Raw genomic sequence first — 22,656 nt, 5'->3', positions numbered from 1 at the left:
ATAATTTACTGATATAACAATACCAGTAAACTGTCTGAATACACTAAGCAATTGTGTTTCTGTAGAGATTTTTTAAATTATACAATATCAAGTTTTATATAAAAAATTAAATAGGAAATATTTTCATATTCACATTTCTGACTAAAGCTTTTATATATATGTAGAAATACTCCCGCTAATCAGCAGGGGCTCCAAGAGAGGATGACACTGAGGCTGCAGTATCTAGGGTTCATAAACTTCTTGAAAGGAGTAAGTCCTTGGAAGTGGCTGGGAGTTGTTGCTGGGGCCTGTTGCTAGGGCTGAGATGAGATTAGTAACTCCCATTAAAAAATGACAAAGGATATGATCCAAAAGAGTGGAAGGTGAATACAGATTTTTTAAGCCAATCTAAGATGCTGTGGTAAGAGGATAGTAGTGCTGAAGACTTCAGGCCCCACAGCTTCCTAGTTGAATGCCTTAGTCATATTTTCAATTATCAACTTTCTCTGGATTTTTATTCTGGGCATTATTTATATGGGCTGTTCTACCTTATTCTGCCATCACCTTACAGGGAGCCAGACCATAAACATTCAAGCACATGCTATTTGTCATTGAAAAAGGACATAAAAATTAGAAAAGTCTTGCAGAATCAGATGGAAGGACACTCAAGAATTAAAAAAGAAGGAATGGTCATTTTTTTTTTTTTTGAGAGGGCATCTCTCATATTTATTGATCAAATGGTTGTTTATAACAATAAAATTCTGTATAGGGGAGTCAATGCTCAATGCACAATCATTAATCCACCCCAAGCCTAATTCTCGTCAGTCTCCAATCTTCTGAAGCATAAGAAATGGTCATTTTTAACAAAAGAATTTACTTAAACTATCTACTTTCTTAACCTTTCTTTCAAGAAACCAAAGTTCATGTTTTTGCTCAGGATGTGTTCCAAAATATTTTGCCAGTTAATTGTTGCTTTACTTCAAAGTCTGTCATCAAAATTGAAACTGTTGTACTGTTAGGCTTCAGTCCACAAAGGCTATTCAAAGACATTTAAAGGAACCCTGTCTTTAGTCATTGGACCTGAAGTCCTGCTTGGAATTATTTTCATTCTTTATTTTTATGATAAATTATCCTCCTCTTGGTGTGTAGATATCAGTTGGATCATAAGCAGTAGAAAGACAAATGACACATCTTTGGAAACAGAAATACATGGCAATTTGTTGACATAAATATGTATCACCTTACACAGAGGAAAAGTAGAATTAAAGGCAGAGAATGGAATGCAATGTCAAAGGAAGGCCTGGACATCCATTCATCTTGGTCACTCTTCAGAAGTGCTGGATTTCCATTGACTGCTTATGTATTTGGCACTGTATTTCAGAATCTGGCTAATGGAGAAGGGGTGGATCAAAGAGGAGAGACACAGGTAGAGAAACTTGTTGCTGTGATTCTTTGAGCATGCTTTCCTCACCCTCACACCACTGCAAAGAAATAAATGCACATATTTATTTATTTATTTACTTACTTACTTATTTACTTTTGCTGATTTTAGCAAAGGCAAATGGGTAAGACAGGAACAAGATTTTATCAATGCATTTGTTAGAGTATTTGTGATATTTGCGACTACTATCCATTTACGTTTTTATGATAACAGCACACATTTTTATTTTATAAGACTTATAAGACTTTCTTTCCCACAGTTAATTCCATGGTATATGAGTCTATGAATTCAACCCATAGATCCAGAACTAGGCATTCACTGAAGTTTCTGATCCCTTGGCCAAATTAATCAGTTCAGAGATGTACATTATCAGATTTCAAATTGGCTACATGCAAACATATTACCTACCTGCAGAACTAAACCCTCATGGAAACTGAGAATACTATTTTCCAACATTAGCATTTCCATCAAACTGTTACACTAGAATGGTCTTATCCAGTGCAAAAATAACTTTATGGCTAGACAAAACCATTATCTTTGTGTTCAACATAGGTTTGAAGAAATTCAAGTTTTGTGGCTTAGTAAATATAACAAACTTGCTTATAAATGAAGAATAATCAATGGAAGATGGCCATAAATAGAAAAAATAAAGGGAATGCAACACCTCAATCCAAGATTTGCTTTACTTTTCAAAAACTTACAGATTTAACTCTTAAAAAATTAAGTTTTTAAATACAATTTCTAGCTTTTATAAAATAAACTTTAGTCTTTTTTATTTTAACTTACTTTATTTTTTCTGAGCTAACGAAAGGTTAAGTCACCAATGCATAAGTAACTATTAAAATGCAAAGATGATTTCCAGGGAGATGATTTCCGGCTCTCAAGAAGGTCAGCCTTCCATGTGCCTTTATTCCTGTGCAAGCAAATGATACAGGAAGAAAGTGACAAAATGTTCTTTTTCTTTTTTCCAAACCAATTTGCTCAAGCTCACACTACAACACACATGAGCATACACATAATTTTCCCACAACATTTGCAGAAGTAATTCTCTTGGTGACAAAGTTAATGGAAGTATAATATAGTGGCTGCTGGTTGAAAATCAGAAGTGCTCCTAGATGAATAATGATGTAAATGTTCAAAACTACATTTTATTTTTAACCTATTTTTTCCCCCAAACATGACATTTTCTTGCCAGTATTTAAGATATTTCACTACAAGGTTTTTAGTGTACTTAAAAGGCATCATAAAAACGTAGGGTTCTTAACCCTAACCAGTTAACCTCTTAGCTGAAAAATCATCAGCAGGCCTTTCTTGACAGATAAGAAAAAGCAAGGAACTGCGGGGCTTCTCATCTTGCTCCATGCTTTACTTCAAGAGGGAGTTCATTGCCTCCTAGGCGATGGGCAGTCTGCTATGGGCCGTGACTAAGAGTGATGACTAAGGTCTTTGCTGCCTCATTTCACCAAGCAGCTCCTTCTTTACTCACTCTCTCCCTCCTTGTCATTCTGTGTCTGTCACTTCCTCTGCTTCTGTCTCTCTCTAGGTCCACTTTCTTCCTTTCTCCCCATCTTTCTTACCCCCAGTTTCTCATCTTTGTCTGGGTGCTACAGTAATGTTCACTGTGTTTCTGTTAGCCATGGTAGCAGATCTTGGTGTTTGAAGGTAAGCCTAACAGCCAACAATTTGGAAAGGAGATTTCAGTTTGCCAACTTCTTTTCAGACATCAAACAGATGATAATCATGGTTTGCATCAAGTTTTTACAGTCCAGATTTCCTGGCCATTAAACTCCACAAAGATTACTAACTGAGGGTATCTGACAGGTTAATACATGAAGAATGAATAGGAAACTTATAAGGAAGAAGTTCATTTGCTTCTCAATATTGGGTACAGTTGGCTCCAAATATTCTAACTGAAGAACAGATGCCCCAGAAAATAGCAGGCTACACTCTCAGAAATTCATATATGCTATGATTTAAAGAGAAAACAAATGCTAAAGGGAAAAATATTTCTAATACAACATGGGAGAGGCAGTTCTTACAAAAATAAGATTCTTAATGAAGCCCTCTGTCAATGCAGGAATTGTGGATTTCATAAATGATATTTCAGCAACACAGCAAATGCACTGAAGTGTGTGATATATATTTCAAGGTTCAGTGCTATATATTGAAAGACATTTAAAATTATATTCCTCATATTCTCTTTTGAATCTATTTTCATCACTATCAATGTTGGAAATTATTTTCATGGATTACATTAATTCCCCAAATGGACTAAAGGGGAAAAAAATCATTTAAGGTCTACCTTACAGAAATTCAAACTTTGGAAGGTTTTTGCAAAGTAGGGAAGTTATGAAATGTTTGATGTGAAAACAGTTTTAAACAACTCAGCATGAAATTGACTTATGAGCTCATTTGGTCTTAGTAACTGAATTCGTTCACAAAATTGTCTTCCTTAAGTACCAAACATTCCACTTCCTATACACCCACTTCCTGAGATAGAGAGAAATGAAAACTAAACAGCCAGCCACACAGTTTAACAATATTTTATCCAAGCGTTGTTGTTTATCCAGTTATAACTGACAATTTCACACTTGAATATGTTTCATCTGGAGCCAAAAGTATTCAACAGTAAAATGCAGTAAATAGCCCTGTAGGAAATGTTTTTAGGACTCAATCTAGTGACAGGTTGAACACTGCATGGGCATGAATTCAGTCTCTCAATTGCACACTGGTATAGTCAGTAAAATTTCTAATCACAGGTATTTCATTTATTAAGGATTACACATTTTCCCAACTCCTACATCACCAGAAGGCAAAAATTGGTCCCCACTCTTCTGCATTACACTTCTGCTCAGGCTACACAAGAAAAAAACATCTTATAGAGGCAACAGGAAAACTTAAAGAGGAGTCTACCTCCCTAGGAGAGTGATCTGAGCATGTAGCCGTCGACAGCATCTACTCAAGTCCAAGCTTTGGCGAGGCTGTATCATGGTCCTAGATCAAGAGCTTCCAGGGCCTGGAATCAGAGCTGGAGATGCCATGAAGGTTTGCTGTGGGAGGGAGACAACGCAAACAGCTACCTGGAGAGAAGAAAGGAGGAGTTTTGGCACATGTGGAGGGAAGCACAGAAGAGGAGACGATATATATGCCTTATAAACTCCCCCCTTAAAAATACAAAAACTGCACATAACTGTCAAGTGACCCATTTAGTGAAAAAGCTCTATGTATTTATTATGAAATAAGATACAAACAATGTATAAGGAGTTGTTTCAAACAAGGAAATCTGAAGGAAAGGTAGGTTTGTCTTTACAAACTCACAGAGACGGGAGTCTCTAAAGAAAATGCTTTGCAGCAGTTAAGCAGGAAGAGGTTTTTATAGGTTTTGGGGGATGGAGACATTCTGAGGACAAATTGCAGACGTTTTGGGAATGGAAGCCACCTTTCAAGCACTGTGACATAGCACTTTACAGCAAAACAGAATGTTGCTTGGCATGAAGGTAAACAAAATGACACTCCTGCTGTCCCTGGAGAAGGACACAGATTTTTCCTCAGTGACATAACTCTAATGGGAGCCAAGTGGTATTTTGCAGCTGGTGTGAATGGAGCTGTGGGTACAAGTCATGAAAACAGAGGGATCCCAGATAGGCAAGAAAACAAATTATATAGCAAAATATAGAACTTCAGGATAAAAGCATGCCCCCGTGTTAATAGCTTCCTTCCTTGAAAGTTCACTTTCCCATCACCTTTCACTGCCTCTGGCAGGTAACCACAATAGTTTCCACACTTAGTCAAAGTATAAACTTCGAATAAAACAAGTATCACAACACTTTTTAGTATCATTTGACCTGTTTTAATTCTTGTATAAAGAGGATAACAGTACATGTAAACTTGAGTAATTGTTTTTTATTTTCAGAATTATGTTTTTGAATTTCATTCATGTTGAAGGTGTAGCCCTGAATTCATTCGTTTTCCACGTTGGAGAGCTTCCTTAAGGAATATACAACTTGTTTATACATTTGCAAACTGATGGAATATAGACTTTAAAAAATAATTTTGGCAATTACTAGCAAAACTGTAGTGTATATCTGTTGGTATATATGTGTGAATTTTTTAATCTAGTTTAGATTTTTATCTCCAAGGTGGAGATACCAAGTAGACCCCCTCCAGCCATATATAATGATTTCTGTGGCTATGCAACCTGTCAACACTTAGTACTATCATATGTTTTATTATTTTAAAACCAATATGTACCAACTACTATTTAAGTTAATAATTTCCAGTTTTCTAATCATTACTGAGTTTGAAAATGTTTTCATATGTTTTTTGAATATTCTGTTGACTGTCTTGTAGATTTGATGCTTATATTTTTTGCCCATTTTATTACCTGTGGTAGTTCTCAGATATGTTCTGTAAACCAGTATCTTGCCTGTTATATGTGTTTTTAAAAATCTTCACTTTCTATAGCATTTGAGTCAACAGTTTTTTCTTTAATTTCAACATAGCTCATCTTTTGTTTCATGATTATACTTTGCTCACTTCATGTAACTTTTTAAAGAAATGTTTTTCTAAATCAAACTAAAAGTTCATTACTCTTAACTTTTGTCTAAAATTTTTGAAAGGTATATAACTTTCATCCTTGTGTTATATCTCTACTTGCAGAAGATATGCCCCTCTTCAGGATCCAGTATCCTTTTTGATATAATCGGTATGAAAAAGTTGTATCTATCACATCACAGCCAGAAGTAAATATTTCCTGGCCAATGACTGTCTGCTTTTCCCTTTACACACAAACACACACACACACACACACACACACACACACACACACACACACACACACTCACACAGAGGCACGCACACACATACATCCACCTGGTGATCCTTTGAGAGACTCTTTCTTGTTCATTACTCCTCTCACACAAGAATGGAAGAAGTTTGAATCTTGAATGCAGCCCTTTATTAAAAATTGAGCCCTAACTGCTACCTCTCCCCTAGTTTACAACTTTAGGAGAAGCATCTTTAGCTTGCTTTAGGAAAACACCTTATGATTTCAAATTTATATTATTTTGTAACCTCCCAGTTTTTACCCAGTTTTCCTTTTGGCAGAGAACCAGTTCTATTTTCATGATGAAATCAGAACCAAATCAGAGTCAACAGATACTTTTTTCTATTTGTAATGTTTTACCTCTGATTCAGAAAATTAATGGAAATTCAAACAAAATCTTAATGGTGGTGGGAATGAGGAAAACGTGACCAAGTCATTCTCATTTTTCTGGACAAAGAATTATAAGTAGCTCAAAAAATTTGTAAAAGAAAAGCAATAACAAATTTTAATACCAGATATGGAATATTTTATTAAACACCAATAATCCATACTGTGCAACCACTCCACAATTGAGAGTGAAGTTGAATACGAAAAACTCCTAGGAGCAAACAAGTATTTATAGTAAAAAGAATATTTTATAATAGTAAAGGCTAACCTCTTATAAGTTGTGTTGTAATAACAACTTGATTAATGATTATTTTATAATGATACTGGGAAAATATTCTCTAGCTCACATGAGTCAAGTCATTTCCAAAGAATTAATAACATTATGAAGAATGAATCGATACAACTCAAAGAAAATTATAATGTTTATAAGTTATTTGAACTGGAATGATTTTAAAGAATAAGTTAGTGGGAAGAAAGTGTAAAGTTATATATCTAAATATGTGAAAATTTGAAAATTCGTGCATAAAAAATATGAATCAACTAAATAGCAATTGAATAAGTTGAAAAATACTTGCAAATTTTTTTCAAAGCAATATGTTTCATGTAGAATCTATAATATAAAATTAATAATACTCTTAAACTATAATATATAATATAAACATACCCATACATAGTACATATTTAATATTTTATATAAAATGTAACCATATATGATACAAAATATTTTATATATTACATATATTGGCTCATGACATAAATACACTGCCTATATAATTATATTCAATTATATATAAGTATGTAGTTTTAACATAAAATATACTAATTTGAAGACATTCAAAATTTGAAAATATTATTTATTATAATTTTAATACTTATTCTTATGAGATATTCCCTCTAATTGGTATGAAAATGGTGAAGTATCTTTGAGGAACAGTTAGGAAAGCCCATTAATAAAATAATTATCCACACTTTTTAAACATATGAATAAAACTATTTTTTAAATACTTTACCATCCTACTAATCAAATAAATGGAACATAGTATAATATCCACACTCTAGTGTTTAGATATGTTCTAGAATTAATACACAGTTATAAAATAGCTATAGTGAAATGGCTCTACCATACTTCTGTGGTGTTATAAATTTATATGAACATTCCATATTTAATTCAAACCCATTTATTGTGCATATTTAACATAAGAATTTATCAAATAAAAATAGATGTCCCCAAGGTACAAGATTGAAAATCTTCATTAAAGTGTTATTTTAAAAAGTTACATAAACAAGTTATATTGGAAACCAGATAAATTTTGACAGAGAAAATGGTGATAGATGGAAGAATATCTATATATAGGAACACAAAACAATGCAAAATTGATGTCATAGAAAATGGTTATGACATAATATGTACAAAGCAAATTTGCACACACACACACACACACACACACAAGTTTGGGAGAACATATATCATCAGTTACCCCTAGATGTAGAACTCTGATTTTTTTTCACTTTTTATTTTCACTATTTTTGCAATTTTATACATTGCCATGTGTGCATAGTTATTTTACTATAATTAAAAATTTAATACTTCAAACTGTTAGGAAGTAAGATATATTTTATGTTTGGAAAGAAAAGGGTTAGGGAAGGCCTAAAGTTTATTTCCTCTTTATAGGAGAAAATAATGTCAGGTATGAATTTATAGTCCCTGAGACCTTGAGTTATACCATTTTCTTTGGTAGGATTTAAGAACCCCTTCCTAACTCCCCAACTGCATGGGGGACATACAGTTTCCTGTATGTTCCTTTGGTTTCAGACAATTGTCTGAAATGCTTCACCCATTGGACATATTAAATCAATATGTACACAAATCTGTACATAGCATTTTCCTAATTGCCATCCTTCTGCATCTAGATATTATTTTTAGGAGATAATTTCACTTTAATGAGCACCTACTGAGTACAAACCATGAGCAGGCACCTCTGTCCTCATGGCAGGTACTGTAATAGGCATTTGGAAAGCGTATGTTTATTCAGGGGTTGTATTTAGTCATGTTGTATTTATGGCTAATGTTGAATTTAAAGATATTTTAAGGAAACCAGTTTTCTCTACCTCCAGCATGAGATCATTAAATGCTTCACAAAAGTAACTAACGTAAATATAGTAGGACTCTACTGTTTGTACATAACTTAAAATAGGCACTCAGAAATTGTAAGACAACATATTTAATACTAAGTTATACTTTTTTGTGTGGAAATTCTGAGAGATGACCAATCTAGTCATGAACTTAGTGCTTCCAGTAAATTTTGCTTCTCGTGTTATTTTTTTAATTGAATATAGAATTCAGGGCAGTTTCTTTACACACACAAAAATTGACAGAAGATCAACATTTGTTTCATTTGAGATTGAAAGATCCTTGGTGTGGTCGCTGATATTATAATTCTGGTCATTTCCCCCTACACATTATTGCACAGACAAATGGTACAGACATTTCACCAATGGAAAAGTAGAGAACGATGCTGAAAATTTTACTTGAACACATGGATTTTGAGCACTTACTTTCCTTTGAGAAAAATGATACAAAAGTATTTTGCATATATTTTAATGCAAATAAATTTTAATTTCAGATTTAGGTATTTTGAGTGTTTAGCATATTAAATTTACATCTGATTTCTTTATTAATTTTATGCCTGTATATTTGGTAGACTCTGAATTTTGCCTCCTTCTCTGTGGACCTGAGATTTTCCTTTATTTGGGCACTCAGTGCTATGATTAAAAGGTTTAATCTCTATCCCCAGGAGCAAAGCCAAATTCATCTCCACTGAAATCTTGACTCCTCTGTGGCTTGGCTTTGCATCTGTGTTTCCATCTGTCAGACATTTCACTGTGTTGTCTTTATTTTTCTCTGGGAACTTGTTTGAATACAGTAAGAGAAAAAGCATGGTGGACTCATCTATGATCTGTTGGTACAATCATAATATACCTCAAGATTGCCATGATCCCCACTCATCTGATAAACTAAAAATAGAGCACAATCAGTGAACTGTTAAACAGTGAATTGATCTGTATTGAGTATTTTGGGAACCCATTTTAATTTTTTTTCCTTTTCTTCACTATGTAGATGAAGCTAATTGCAAGCTAAATGCATTCTCTAGTTCTCAGATATGTCTGAAATTAAGGATCTAATAAGAAATCTCCTCCTTCTTACTTCTCTAAAAACTTTGATATTAAATTACCATGTGCCTGTAAGCTTATCATAATCAAAACAAGGATCTTTTATATTACCCAAGAGACTAATGTGGTGATATATTCCTCATGCTATGAGTTTCCACACCTCTTTTAATTTTAATAATAAAAGGGAGAGTAAGAATATAGCAGGAATTGGAATATTGTTGTTGCTGGTATTTATAATTTGGAGCCTAAAAGGAATAAACTGAATTCAGTGTGATGTTAGCAGCAATTCTCAAATGTTCCATTTGATTTAATATTCAGTGTACATGATGCCAAAATAATCTATCACAGAAATTATGCAAAAATAAGTCAATGTACTGTTTGCACCATAAACTAAAAAAATAGATAAATATACTGGGCCAGTCATTACATTTTTTTTCTCTGGATATTAACTTCACTGGATGTTTAATTTATTTATTCATTGCAAAAGTGAACATCTATATATTTTGTCTACCTAGTTATGGCTCTTATATATCAACATTTTTATATTTGTAAACTTTAAAGTACTGGGGATAACATTGTTGTGCTAATTTCCACATGTTTTGAGAATATGCAATGGAAATTCAAGGGAAATTAAAAAAGATAAAGGGACATAGTCTCTTATGGGTAAATGAGGAGTAGGCAGCATTCATAACTGCCAGGGTCTTTGTTTGAAAGAATATGAATATCATGTGAACAGCTTGTAGACTTTCTCCTCTCTCTCTGTGTCAATTTACCCCTCCTTCACCAACCCCTCTACCTCTCTCTGCTTGTGTCTCTGTTAATATATTTTCACTGTTTTGTAGGATTCCCACAGAAATCAATATGGAAGGTAAGATGTAGAAAACCAGTTTAAAAGAAGATTCATTTATATTTGAAAATCCATCAACATCATCCACATCATCCACTATATCAATAAAAAGGACAAAAATCACATGATCATCTCCATAGATGCTGAAAAAGCATATGTCTAAATTCAACATCCATTCATGATAAAAACTCTTAACAAAATGGGTATAGAGGGCAAGTAACACAACATAATAAAGGCCATATATGACAAACCCACAGCCAAAGCTGAAAGCTTTTCCCTTAAGATCGGGAACAAGACAAGGATGCCTACTCTTCCCACTTCTATTCAACATAGTTATGGAGGTCCTATCCATGGCAATCAGACAACACAAAGAAATAAAAGGCATACAGATTGGTAAGGAAGAAGTCAAATTGTCACTGTTTGCAGATGACATGATGTTGTACATAAAAAACCTTAAAACTACGAGAACTAATATCTGAATTCAGCAAAGTTGCAGGAAACAAAATTAACACACAGAAATCTGTGGCTTTCCTATACACTAACAATGAACTAGCAGAAAGAGAAATCAGGAAAACAATTCCATTCACTATAGCATCAAAAAAATAAATACCTAGGAATAAACCTACCAAGGAGGTGAAAGACCTATACCCTGAAAACTACAAGACACTCCTAAGAGAAATTAAAGAGGACACTAACAAATAAAAACTCATCCCATGCTCTTGGCTAGGAAGAATTAATATTGTCAAAATGGCCATCCTGCCTAAAGCAATCTACAGATTCATTGCAATCCCTATCAAAATACCAGCAGAATTCTTCAATGAACTAGAGCAAATAGTTCTAAAATTCATATGGAACCACAAAAGACCCCAAAGAGCCAAATCAATCCTGAGAAGGAAGAATACAGTGGGGGGAATCAAGCTCCACAACTTCAAGCTGTACTACAAAGCCATAGCAATCAAGACAATTTGGTACTGGTACAAGAACAGACCATAGACCAATGGAAGAGAATAGAGAGTCCAAATATTAACCCAAGTGTATATATCAATTAATATATGATAAAGGAGCCATGGATATACAATGGGGAAATGAAAGTCCCTTCAACAGTTGATATAGGCAAAACTGGACAGCTACATGTCAGAGAATGAAACTGGATTACTAACTCCATATACAAAAGTAAATTTAAAATGGATCAAAGACTTGAATGTGAGTCATAAAACCATTAAACTCTTAGAATAAAACATAGGCAAAACTCTCTTGAATATAAACATAAGCAACTTTTTCGTGAACATATCTCCCCAGGCAAGGGAAACAAAAGCAAAAATGAACAAGTGGAACTATATCAAACTAAAAACTTCTGTTCAGCAAAGGACACCTTCAGTAGAACAAAAAGGCATCCTACAGTTTGGGAGAATATATTCATAAGTGACGTATCCGATAAACATTTGACATCCAAAATATACAAAGAGCTCATGTGCCTCACCAACCAAAAAGCAAATAATCCGATTAAAATATGGGCAGTGGATCTGAACAGACACTTCTCAAAAGAGGAAATTCAGATGGCCAATGGGCACATGAAAAGATGCTCCATATTGCTAGTCATCAGAGAAATGCAAATTAAGACCACAATGAGATATCACCTCATACCAGTTAGGATGGCCAACTTCCAAAAGACAAACAATAACAAATGCTGGTGAGGATGTGGAAAAAGGGGCACGCTCCTACACTGTTAGTGGGAGTGAAATTAGTTCAACCATTATGAAAAGCAGTAAGAAGTTCCCTCAGAAAAATAAAAATAGAAATATCATTTGACCCAGAAATTCCACTCCTAGAAATTTACCCTGAGAATGCAGGAGCCCTGTTTCTAAAAGACATGTGCACCCCTGTGTTTATTGCAGTACTATTTACAATAGCCAAGAAATGGAAGCAACCTAAGTGTCCGTCAGTAGGTGAGTGTATAAAGAAGATGTAATACATATACACAATGGAATACTACTCAGCCATAAGAAGAAAACAAATCCTACCATTTGCAATGATATGGATGGAGCTAGAGGATATTATGCTCTGAAATAAGCCAGGTGGAGAAAGACAAGTATCAAATGATTTCACTCATCCGTAGAGCATGAAAACAAAGCAAAAACTGAAGGAACAAAACATCGGCAGACTCACAGAACCCAAGAATGGACTAGCAGTTACCAAAGAGAAAGTGACTGGGGAAGGTGGGTGGGAAGGGAGAGAGAAGGAGATTAAGGGGCATTATGATTAGCACACATCATGTAGGTGGGGCATGGGGAAGGCAGTACAGCACGGAGAAGACAAGTAGTGACTCTATTGCATCTTACTGTGCTGATGGACAGTGACTATAATGGGGTATGTGGTGGAGACTTGAAAATGGGGGGAGTCTAGTAACCACAATATTGCTCATGTGATTGTATATTAATGATACCATAATAAGAAAGAAAATAGAAAGAAAAGGAAGGAAGGAAGGAAGGAAGGAAGGAAAGAAAGAAAGAAAGAGAGAAAGAAAGAGAGAGAGAAAGAAAGAAAGAAAGAAAGAAAGAAAGAAAGAAAGAAAGAAAGAAAGAAAGAAAGAAAGAAAGAAAGAAAGAAAGAAAGAAAGAAAGAAAGGAAGAAAGGAAGAAAGAAAGAAAGGAAGGAAGGAAGGAAGGAAGGAAAGAAAGAAAGAAAGAAAGAAAGAAAGAAAGAAAGAAAGAAAGAAAGAAAGAAAGAAAGAAAGAAAGAAAGAAAGAAAGAAAGAAAGAAAGAAAGAAAGAAAGAAAGAAAGAAAGAAAGAAAGAAAGAAAGAAAGAAAGAAAGAAAGAAAGAAAGAAAGAAAGAGAAGTGGAAATGTTTTTAGACTAAAGGACTTAAAAAGTCAGCCTTAGACATTTGCCACCTGGTTCAGTAGGCAGAGATTTGGTGAAGATTTGTGTACAAGGAAGTAGTATGCTAGAGAGAATCCTAACTCTGGATCCTCTGCCATTACAGAAACTACCATAAGGTCAAAGACTCTTGTGGTATCATTGGTACAAATCTAGTAAGCATGAGATGTGGAAACCTGGGGTCCACTCTAAAGGTAAGTCAACTTTTACCTTCAGGATTCCAAAACCACTGTGGAGTGGACTCTGCAGGTGCCTGACCCAAGGAAGTAGGCTGCTATAGGAGACAAGTATTGTTGGAATAGGCTTTTCTTTTAAAATACACAGATAATTTCCAGAGCCAGGAAAAGCACATGGCTTGGTAAACTAGATCCTGCTTTGGGAGAATATAATACTTACTACAAGGTCCAACATTCCCTAACAGTGTGATCATGGGAAGTCTCCTAGAACATAGAGATTTCAACTCTCTATTTGATAAAAATGGCACAAAATCATCTCTAAGAATCTTCCTACTTTAATTTTGTGATATAACAAGATCTAGAATTATCTCCTTGACTTCTTACTTAAAGCATACAGAAACAGTCCAAAACCACATCACTCTGCTTTATGCCATACAAAAGGTCCATTTTTCACACTTACCATGAGCACATTCAAAAGTGTGCTTTTGCATGGGAACCTGACTAATAGCTAGAGGTACATGTGAGGTTTTGCTACCCTCCATGGGCAGCTGGGGGACATGCTCTCTGAAAATGGCCAATTTTCTGAGCTGCTTTATTAAAGTTGAAATTTCAGGACCACACTGCCGACCTCCTTTTCAATGAGACTGTGAGATCTTTGTGTCCTGAGAAAATCATCAGAGAATTCGGCAGTGTTATGGGAAGTCAATGCATATGCAATGTTTTCTTTACATCGGTGGAAACTTATTACTCTCCCATCTCTTTTCCTGCCTGTGGAATGGAGAATCAGACTTGTTAGTATTCAGTTTGCTATCAATACCATATAAAAACGTAAAGAAGAAATCTGTCAGAATAATTATGCCAAATGTCAAGGTTTTTAAAACTGGTTAATTTTAAGACTGCTTTGCAGTTGCTCAGATATGGATTCTTGGTTCGTTTAGCAGAGGGAGAAGGAGGAAAAAAAGAAAATTTTCCTCAAGCAGGAATATTCACTGATTTTGGAAGTGCTATTGATTCCTTGGATTAGAAAGTAGGTCGCCTTTATGGCTTTTCATCTGATTTAGTTTCTATGAATACATGTGTAAACTGGCAGGTATAGAATTACCCCACTACACACAGAACTAACATCCTCATATGCTCCTGGCTGGCATTCACCTTTCATGGCCTGTCTGGGAAGAGGAGACATTTTCATCGTCTGTGGGTGCTCTGACAGCACCCATGGGCACACTAGGAAAGAACACAGTTGACAGTGTGAAAAATCTCCCCAAATAACTTTCTCTGCGAAATCCGTATTAGTGGGGGTTTTGAGCTCTGAGCTATCACATCTGTACTACAGAACTCTAGTATTCCACACAGTATAAATCTTTTGCATTTTGTAAATAACAAATCTGTTTTGAGGGATGAACTTAGTAATTTGGTTTCCAATGTGTCCACTCAAAATTATATAGACTGTTTTCAGTCAATCCTTGTTCATACTCTGATGTGTGATGTGTTTCCTGATTTTTCCATGCAAAATACCTTCCTGTACTTTAGAAGTAGAATTTAAGAGTTACAGAAGATGTGTTATCAAGTTTTTAGCAACTTCAAAGTGTATCAAAGATTCTGACTAACATTTAAAGTAACCCAGAACGAGTTTTCAAACTTAACAAAAAATTGGCAATTTGAAATGAGTAAGCCAGGGAATGTTGACTTACTTTGACTCTGCAGTAAGGATGACAGAAAATGACTCATTTGATGAATCAGTGGAAGCCAAGCCAGTAGGAAAGCAGGACCTGTGCCCCCTAAAGTTTGCTTGCTGGCACTATTCCTTCTGCATTCAAAAACTAAACTCATTCACCAGCTGAATACAAAGCAGTGCATTCCACAGTTATCATGCTGCTTTAGGCATATTAAATTAGCTCTCTTCAGAAAAGCATGGTTTTTACTAAGTCTATAGCCTCAGAAAATAATGCCTGGGAATTGGGAGTATCCTACAGATTGAAAATCAATCAGAAAGGAAATGGAAGTGCAACTTTAAGAAAATAAAAGTCACTCCATTTTCTTGTTAGAATATATTAAAGCCCTGCTTGAGTTTGATTTCTTGTTGGGCTTGTATTATATTATTTCAATGGTATTCATGGGTTATATTAATACTCTAGAGTGGTAATACCTAGAATGACCATTATATAACATGCACTGTACTGGATAACAAGAGGGATAAATACAGTGTCCTAAACTGCAAAGCTTTGCGATATATTTGGAAATATGACATATAGAAACAAATACAAAAGAATGGAACATTTCCAACATGACAGTCCATGCAGCTAGTACTAGGTAAAGAGACATAAGAACAGGGAGAGGGTAATTAGAGAAATCTGCCACTGAAGTACATTTGAAATAAAGAAATGAAAACGATTGATATAGAAAAGATATTCAGTATCTTTAATAAAATTCAGTATGATTCATATTGGTAGGGTACACAGTATGTGCCAGACACTGAGCTAGGTGCTAGAGATGAAAACATGAGCTGTGCTTCATCTGTCAAGAGCAGACATAAAGGAAAGAGAGGGAAACTGTGTCATATAGTTAGGATCCTGAAAGCATTTTGTTCAGATGATGAATCAGCATTGGGTACTAAGAAGAAAAAAGGCAGTGAGGATAGGAAACTTCAACCAGAGCATATACTTGGCATTGTAAACTGCCATATGAGTAGAGATGAGGAGACAAAATCGATTGGCCTGGAATACACTCGGAAGTTGTGTCACTGGAATGACACTGAGTTGGCTGTAGCCTGGTATTTCTGTGATCAAGGACACAGTAGTGTTCAGTGATCATTCACTCTGTCGCACTGGCCATGTCACACTCTAAGGAAACCAGGGTAACACATTTCCCTAATGATATGTAGTATTCCAGCATGGCCTGATGCACTTTTCTTTAGCAAACAGGGCTGCCTTCTCTGAACTTTTGAGCAGAAACCAAGGTGAAGAGAGCAAAATGATAAGCAAAACATTTTTTTCTACATATTGCTACTAAAAAGCACTTGAGTTGCTCATTGTGTAATCAAGGTGTGCAGTTCAGTTGTGGGAAAACAGATAATAAATGCACACTTCACAATCCAGTAAAAGAATGCTTTTCACAGACAGCTGAGCACTGCAGTGGTGTGAATTGTCATAAGGGTAAGCTAACTCCTTTCCCTCATGTAGAAGAGATTTGCTTCAATTCTGTACCCCTGCCCTTCTCCAGCAAAGCCAGATGACAGAACCAAGACATACCATTTGCAAACGGGCTGCTGCTGCATCTCCACACCATCATCAAGATACCAGGGCAGGTTCTCAGCACTGAAGAAGCAACTTGGAAAGACTCAAGGAAAATACATACCCTGAGGGAACCACAAGAGTGGCCCTCGCATTGGGACTGTGCTGAGGATTAGGGAGCAACAGTTAGACTCCTCGAAATATTTAAACACAGGCATATGTTTAAAAAATTAAAATAAGGCAAGTGTCATCATACCACAGCATCATTGCACTAAAACAATAGGTTACTTTATTTGGTAAATAGAATCTAGATGATATTTAGTGCTAAGTGGATCAAGAATATTATTGTGTAGTCCTCAAACTACATTATATGTTTGTGCCTATCAATATTTTATTTAGTTCATGGATGAATGAACCAGCAAATAGCCTAAAGAAAATAAAAAATCTAATTTTAAAAAGGATTTGAAAAATGGGTTTATATTTGAAAGAATTTTGAAAGGGATGCCTAAGTAAGATTGCAAAATTAGTTATAAGACTGGTTAACTTCTTACAGGTCATAAAATCACAGTGTCTTATCAATTTTTGCAAGTTAAATTATAACCTTGAAGGATGTACTGGCTAAGGATTTTTTACTAAACTGTCAACAAATTTCAGTTGAGACTCAAGTAGACTAGCTAGAACATGTGTGGACTTAGTAGAACACACATCTTGCAGTCATCATTTGTCTCTTTCCAAGTGTGGGATACATTTTTCTCTCACAAGGAAAATCTTCTGTATTGTATTCACTTCCTGATTTCCAGCATACATGGTCCTGATAACGCAGACACAGCCTCTGGCTCAGATAAATTTATACACTTGACTCCAAAAATCTTCACAACCTTTGAAGAAATTTTGTCATCCCCTTCATTTTTCTCATGTGAATGTTTATGGCAAGAGAGGCTTAGCATGTTATCTAGATTGCACAGACTTTCAGAAGCAGGAATGGAACTGGACCAGGGCTCCTGACTTCCCTTTAGGACTCTCCCCAACACACCATGCTGCTCATCTGTATAAAACTTATACAACTTTGTATGCATTCTGTAAGTTTTAAAGACGAAAAATGCTTTACAGTGGAGTTCTTACCATGCATTTGTCATGGTGTTCTATTTCCATACTTCTCAGATTATATCATAACTAATTTTTAAAGCTGAAATGGAAGGTTAAGCTGGTAAAGCCATCATCCCCATTACTATCATGTCTGCCTGCTAAGTAAACCATACACAGTGGTGCTCTAGGATGATTTAATACTCACGATTAATATTCTGGATCCTAATAACTCTATATTCCAAGCATGGTACAGCTAACCCTGGGATAAAACCCCTACAGATAAAACCCCTGGGAGTCATGAAACTCCTAGTACTATTCAAGACCTTTAATTTGGGGGAAGAAAGTGGAGAACCAAAGGCTATGGCAATGAATCCTCTGCTGGCATTGAAGCTCAAAATCATTGCCTTCAAGAAGAAAAACAAACATCCTCATTTTCCAATCTTACATTTTAAAGCTACAGTTCTTCTGGTCCTGCATTTTAATATCCATCTTCTCAGTTAAAAAGTATGAAATGAGAGGGAGGAGCCAAGATGGTGGCATGAGTAGGGCGGTGGAAATCTCCTCCCAAAACCATATATATTTTTGAAAATACAACTATTCCTAAAAGAGAGACCAGAAGATACAGGACAACAGCCACGCTACATCTACACCTGTGAGAACCCAGTGCCTCACAAAGTGGGTAAGATACAAGCCGCGACCCAGCAGGACCTGATCACTCCCCCCACCCCAGCTCCCTGGCAGGAGGAGAGGAGTTGGAGTGGGGAGGGAGAGGGAGCCCAGTACTGCTAAATAACCAGCCCTAGTCATCCGCACTAGGAGTGCAGACACACAGTGCATGGTGTGCTATATATTAGGGAAACAGAAAAGCAAAATCTGCAAGCGGGTCCCCACAACCAGCTACCCTGGGACAAAAGAAAAGCGAGTGCTTTTTGAAAGTCTTTTAAGGGACAGAGGCCTCACAGCTGGATGGAATCATCCTGGCACACTCAGCCCAGCAGGCTGGGAATTCTGAGAAGCTTTGGATGCCCCAGCCTCCTGGGAGGCAGAGCAGCTCTGAAGCCCCTCACAGTGATAAAAAGCCTACTGTTCATTCCCCCTCTGGCATGGGCTCGCCTCAGGGGCCGAGCAGCCTGAGAGCAGTCATGCCCAATGCAGCTGCCCAGAGTCTCCTCCTAGCATGCAGCCACCCGGGCCAGACCCAGAGACTGCTGTCAGCGTGCAGCTACCCAGTGCAGGCAGAGGAAGCTGGAGCAGGGTGTGAAGGGGCACTGTTCTCACAGGAGAGCACAACTGGTGTGTCTGCCTCTCTCCGCAGGGCTCTGGGCTGCCCTGCTCCCCGCAGCCCAGGAAATTAACCCAAAGCCTGCTCCCGGTGTGAGGGTGACAGACACAGGCAGCAGAGAGGGGAAGGGCAACCAGCAAACAGGAAGTGACTTTGTTCTCACAGCTGACACATGCACCAACCTGCCTACAACTACCTGTATCACCATGAAAATGCAAAAGAATTTGGTCCAGTCCAGAATCACCCAGGCAACCCCTGAGAGAAGACCAAGGGAGATAGATTGAACCAATTTTCCAGAAAAGCAATTCAAAATAAAGGTCATAACCATGCTGATGGACCTGCACAGAAATATGCAAGAGCTTAAGAATCAAACTAGGAGTGAGAATATAGAAATAAAACAATCTCTGGAAGGACTTAAGAGCAGACTGGATGAGGCGCAAGAGACTGTGAATGGAATAGAAATCAGAGAACAGGAATACAGAGAAACTGAGGCAGAGAGAGATAAAAGGATCTCCAGGAATGAAATAATATTAAGAGAACTATGTGACAAATCCAAAATGAACGATTTTTGCAATATAGTGGTGCCAGAAGAAGAAAAGACAGAAAGAGGGATAGAAAGTGTATTTGAAGAAATAATTGCTGTAAACTTCCCCAAACTGGGGGAGGAAATAGTTACTCAGAACTTGGAAGCCCACAGATCTCCCAACACAAGGGACTCAAGGAGGACGACACCAAGACATATAATAATTAAAATGGCAAAGATCAAAAACAAGGACAGAGTATGAAAGTCAGCCAGGGAGAGAAAAAAAGATCATCTATGAAGGAAAACCCATCAGGCTACCATCAGACTTCTCATCAGAAACCTTACAGGCCAGAAGAGAATGGCATGATATATTTAATGCAAAGAAACAGAAGGCCCTTGAACCAAGAATACTGTATCTAAAACAATTATCATTTAAATATGAAGGAGGGATTAAACAATTCCAAGAAAAGCAAAAGTTGATGGAATTTGCCTCCTACTAACAACCTCTACAGGATATTTTAAAGTGACTGCTCTAGATGCAAGCACTCCTAAGAATAAATAGTTGTCACCAGAGAAATAAAAATCACACCAAAGAAAGCAGGCAAACCAAATACTAACTAAAGGCAATAAAATAAAATCAACTATTCACAAAAGCAGTCAAAGGAAACACAAAAGAGTACAGAATAAAACACCTAACATATAAAGAATGGAGGAGGAGGAATAAGAAGGGACAGAAATAAAGAATCATCAGACTGTATTTATAATAGCTCAATAAGCAAGTTAAGTTAGACAGTTAGATAGTAAAGAAGCTACCTTTGAACCTTTGGTAACCATGAATCTAAAGCCTGCAATGGCAATAAGTACATATCTTTCAATAGTCACCCTAAATGTAAATGGACTGAATGCACCAATCAAAAGACACAGAGCAAGAGAATGAGTGAAAAAGCAAGACCAATCTATATGCTTCTTACAAGAGACTCACCTCAAACCCAAAGACATGGACAGACTAAAAGTCAAGGAATGGAAAAAGATATTTCATGCAAACAACAAGGAAGAAAAAGCAGGTGCTGCAGTACTAGAATCAGACAAAATAGACTTCAAGACAAAGAAAGTCACAAGAGATAAAGAAGGACGTTATATAATGACAGAAGAGGTCAATCCACCAAGAGGATATAACCATTATAAAAATATATATACTTAATACAGGAGCATTGACATATGTGAAAGAAATACTAACAGAATTAAAGGAGGAAATAGGATACAATGTGTTCATTTTAGGAGACTTCAACACACCACTCACCCCAAAGGACAGATCCACCAGACAGAAAATAAGTAAGGACACAGAAGCACTGAACAACACACTAGAACAGATGGACCTAACAGAACTCTACACCCAAAAGCAGCAGGATACACATTCTTTTCAAGTGCATATGGAACATTTTCCAGAATAGAACACATACTTGGCCACAAAAAGAGCCTCAGTAAATTCAAAAAGATTGAAATGCTACCAACCAACTTCTCAGACCACAAACGTATAAAACTAGAAATAAATTGTACAAAGAAAGCAAAATGGCTCATAAACACATAGAGGCTTAACAACTTGCTCCTAAATAATAAATTAAAATAGAGATCAAGCAATATATGTAGACAAATGACAACAATAGCATAAAGTCCCAACTTCTGTGGGACGCAGCAAAGGCATCTCTAAGAAGAAAGTACATAGCAATCCAGGTATATTTAAAGAAGGAAGAACAATGCCAAATTAATATTCTAAAGTCACAATTATTGAAACTGGAAAAAGAAGAAAAAATGAGGCTCAAAGTCAGCAGAAGGGGGGATATAATAAAGATCAGAGAAGAAATAAATAAAATTGAGGAGTATAAAACAATGGAAAAATATCACTGAAACCAAGAGCTGGTTCTTTGAGAAAATAAACAAAATAGATAAGCCTCTAGCCAGAATTATTAAGAGAAAAAGAGAATCTACACACACCAACAGAATCAGAAATGAGAAAGGAAAAGTCACGATGGACCCCACAGAAATAAAAAGAATTATTAGAGAATACTATGAAACTCTATATGCAAACAAACTGGAAAACCTAGAAGAAATGGACAACTTCCTAGAAAAATACAACCTTCCAAGGCTAACAAAGGAAGAAACAGAAAATTTAAACAGACTAATTACCAGCAATGAAATTAAATCGGTAATCAAAAAACTACCCAAAAATGAAACACCTGGGCCAGATGGATTCACCACTGAATTTTATCAGACATACAGAGAAGACATAATACCCATTCTCCTTAAGGTTTCCTAAAAAATGGAAGAGGAGGGAATACTTCCAAACTCATACTATGAAGCCAGCACCACTCTAATACCTAAACCAAGCAAAGGCCCCAGCCAAAAATGAAAATTATAGACCAATATCCCTGATGAACACAGATGCAAAAATACTCACCAAAATATTAGCAAACCGAATTTAAAAATACGTCAAGAGAATCATACACCATGATCAAGTGGGATTCATCTCAGGGATGCAAGGTTGGTACAACATTAAAAAATCCATCAACATCATCCACCACATCTACAAAAAGAAGGACAAAAAACAAATGATCATCTCCATAGATGCTGAAAAAGCATTCGACAAAATTCAACATCCATTCATGATAAAAACTCTCAATAAAATGGGTATAGAGGGAAGGTACCTCAGCATAATAAAGGCCTTATATGACAAAACCACAGCCAGTATCATACTTAACAGCAAGAAGCTGAAAGCTTTTCCTGTAAGATTTGGAGCAAGAAAGGGATGCCCACTCTCCCCACTGTTATTTAA

At 36.1% G+C, this 22,656-nt stretch overlaps 1 long non-coding RNA gene across 1 annotated transcript in view; it reads right to left on the bottom strand.

Moving 5' to 3' along the window:
- Positions 1-826: 826 nt before the first annotated feature.
- Positions 827-22,656, bottom strand: part of LOC118929331 (uncharacterized) — a 156,638-nt gene continuing 134,808 nt past the window's right edge. Inside the window, exons 2-4 of the long non-coding RNA XR_005031549.2 lie at positions 4,334-4,500; positions 2,207-2,333; positions 827-1,460 (exon numbers count right to left, since the gene is read on the bottom strand). This is a non-coding gene — a long non-coding RNA (uncharacterized LOC118929331). The remainder of the gene's footprint in view (positions 1,461-2,206; positions 2,334-4,333; positions 4,501-22,656) is intronic.

Source organism: Manis pentadactyla, chromosome 8, assembly GCF_030020395.1.
Source record: "Manis pentadactyla isolate mManPen7 chromosome 8, mManPen7.hap1, whole genome shotgun sequence".
In the NCBI taxonomy this organism is placed as follows: Eukaryota; Metazoa; Chordata; class Mammalia; order Pholidota; family Manidae; genus Manis; species Manis pentadactyla.
Note: the sequence above shows the minus strand (reverse complement) of the source record. Positions and strands in the feature narration are given on the sequence as shown.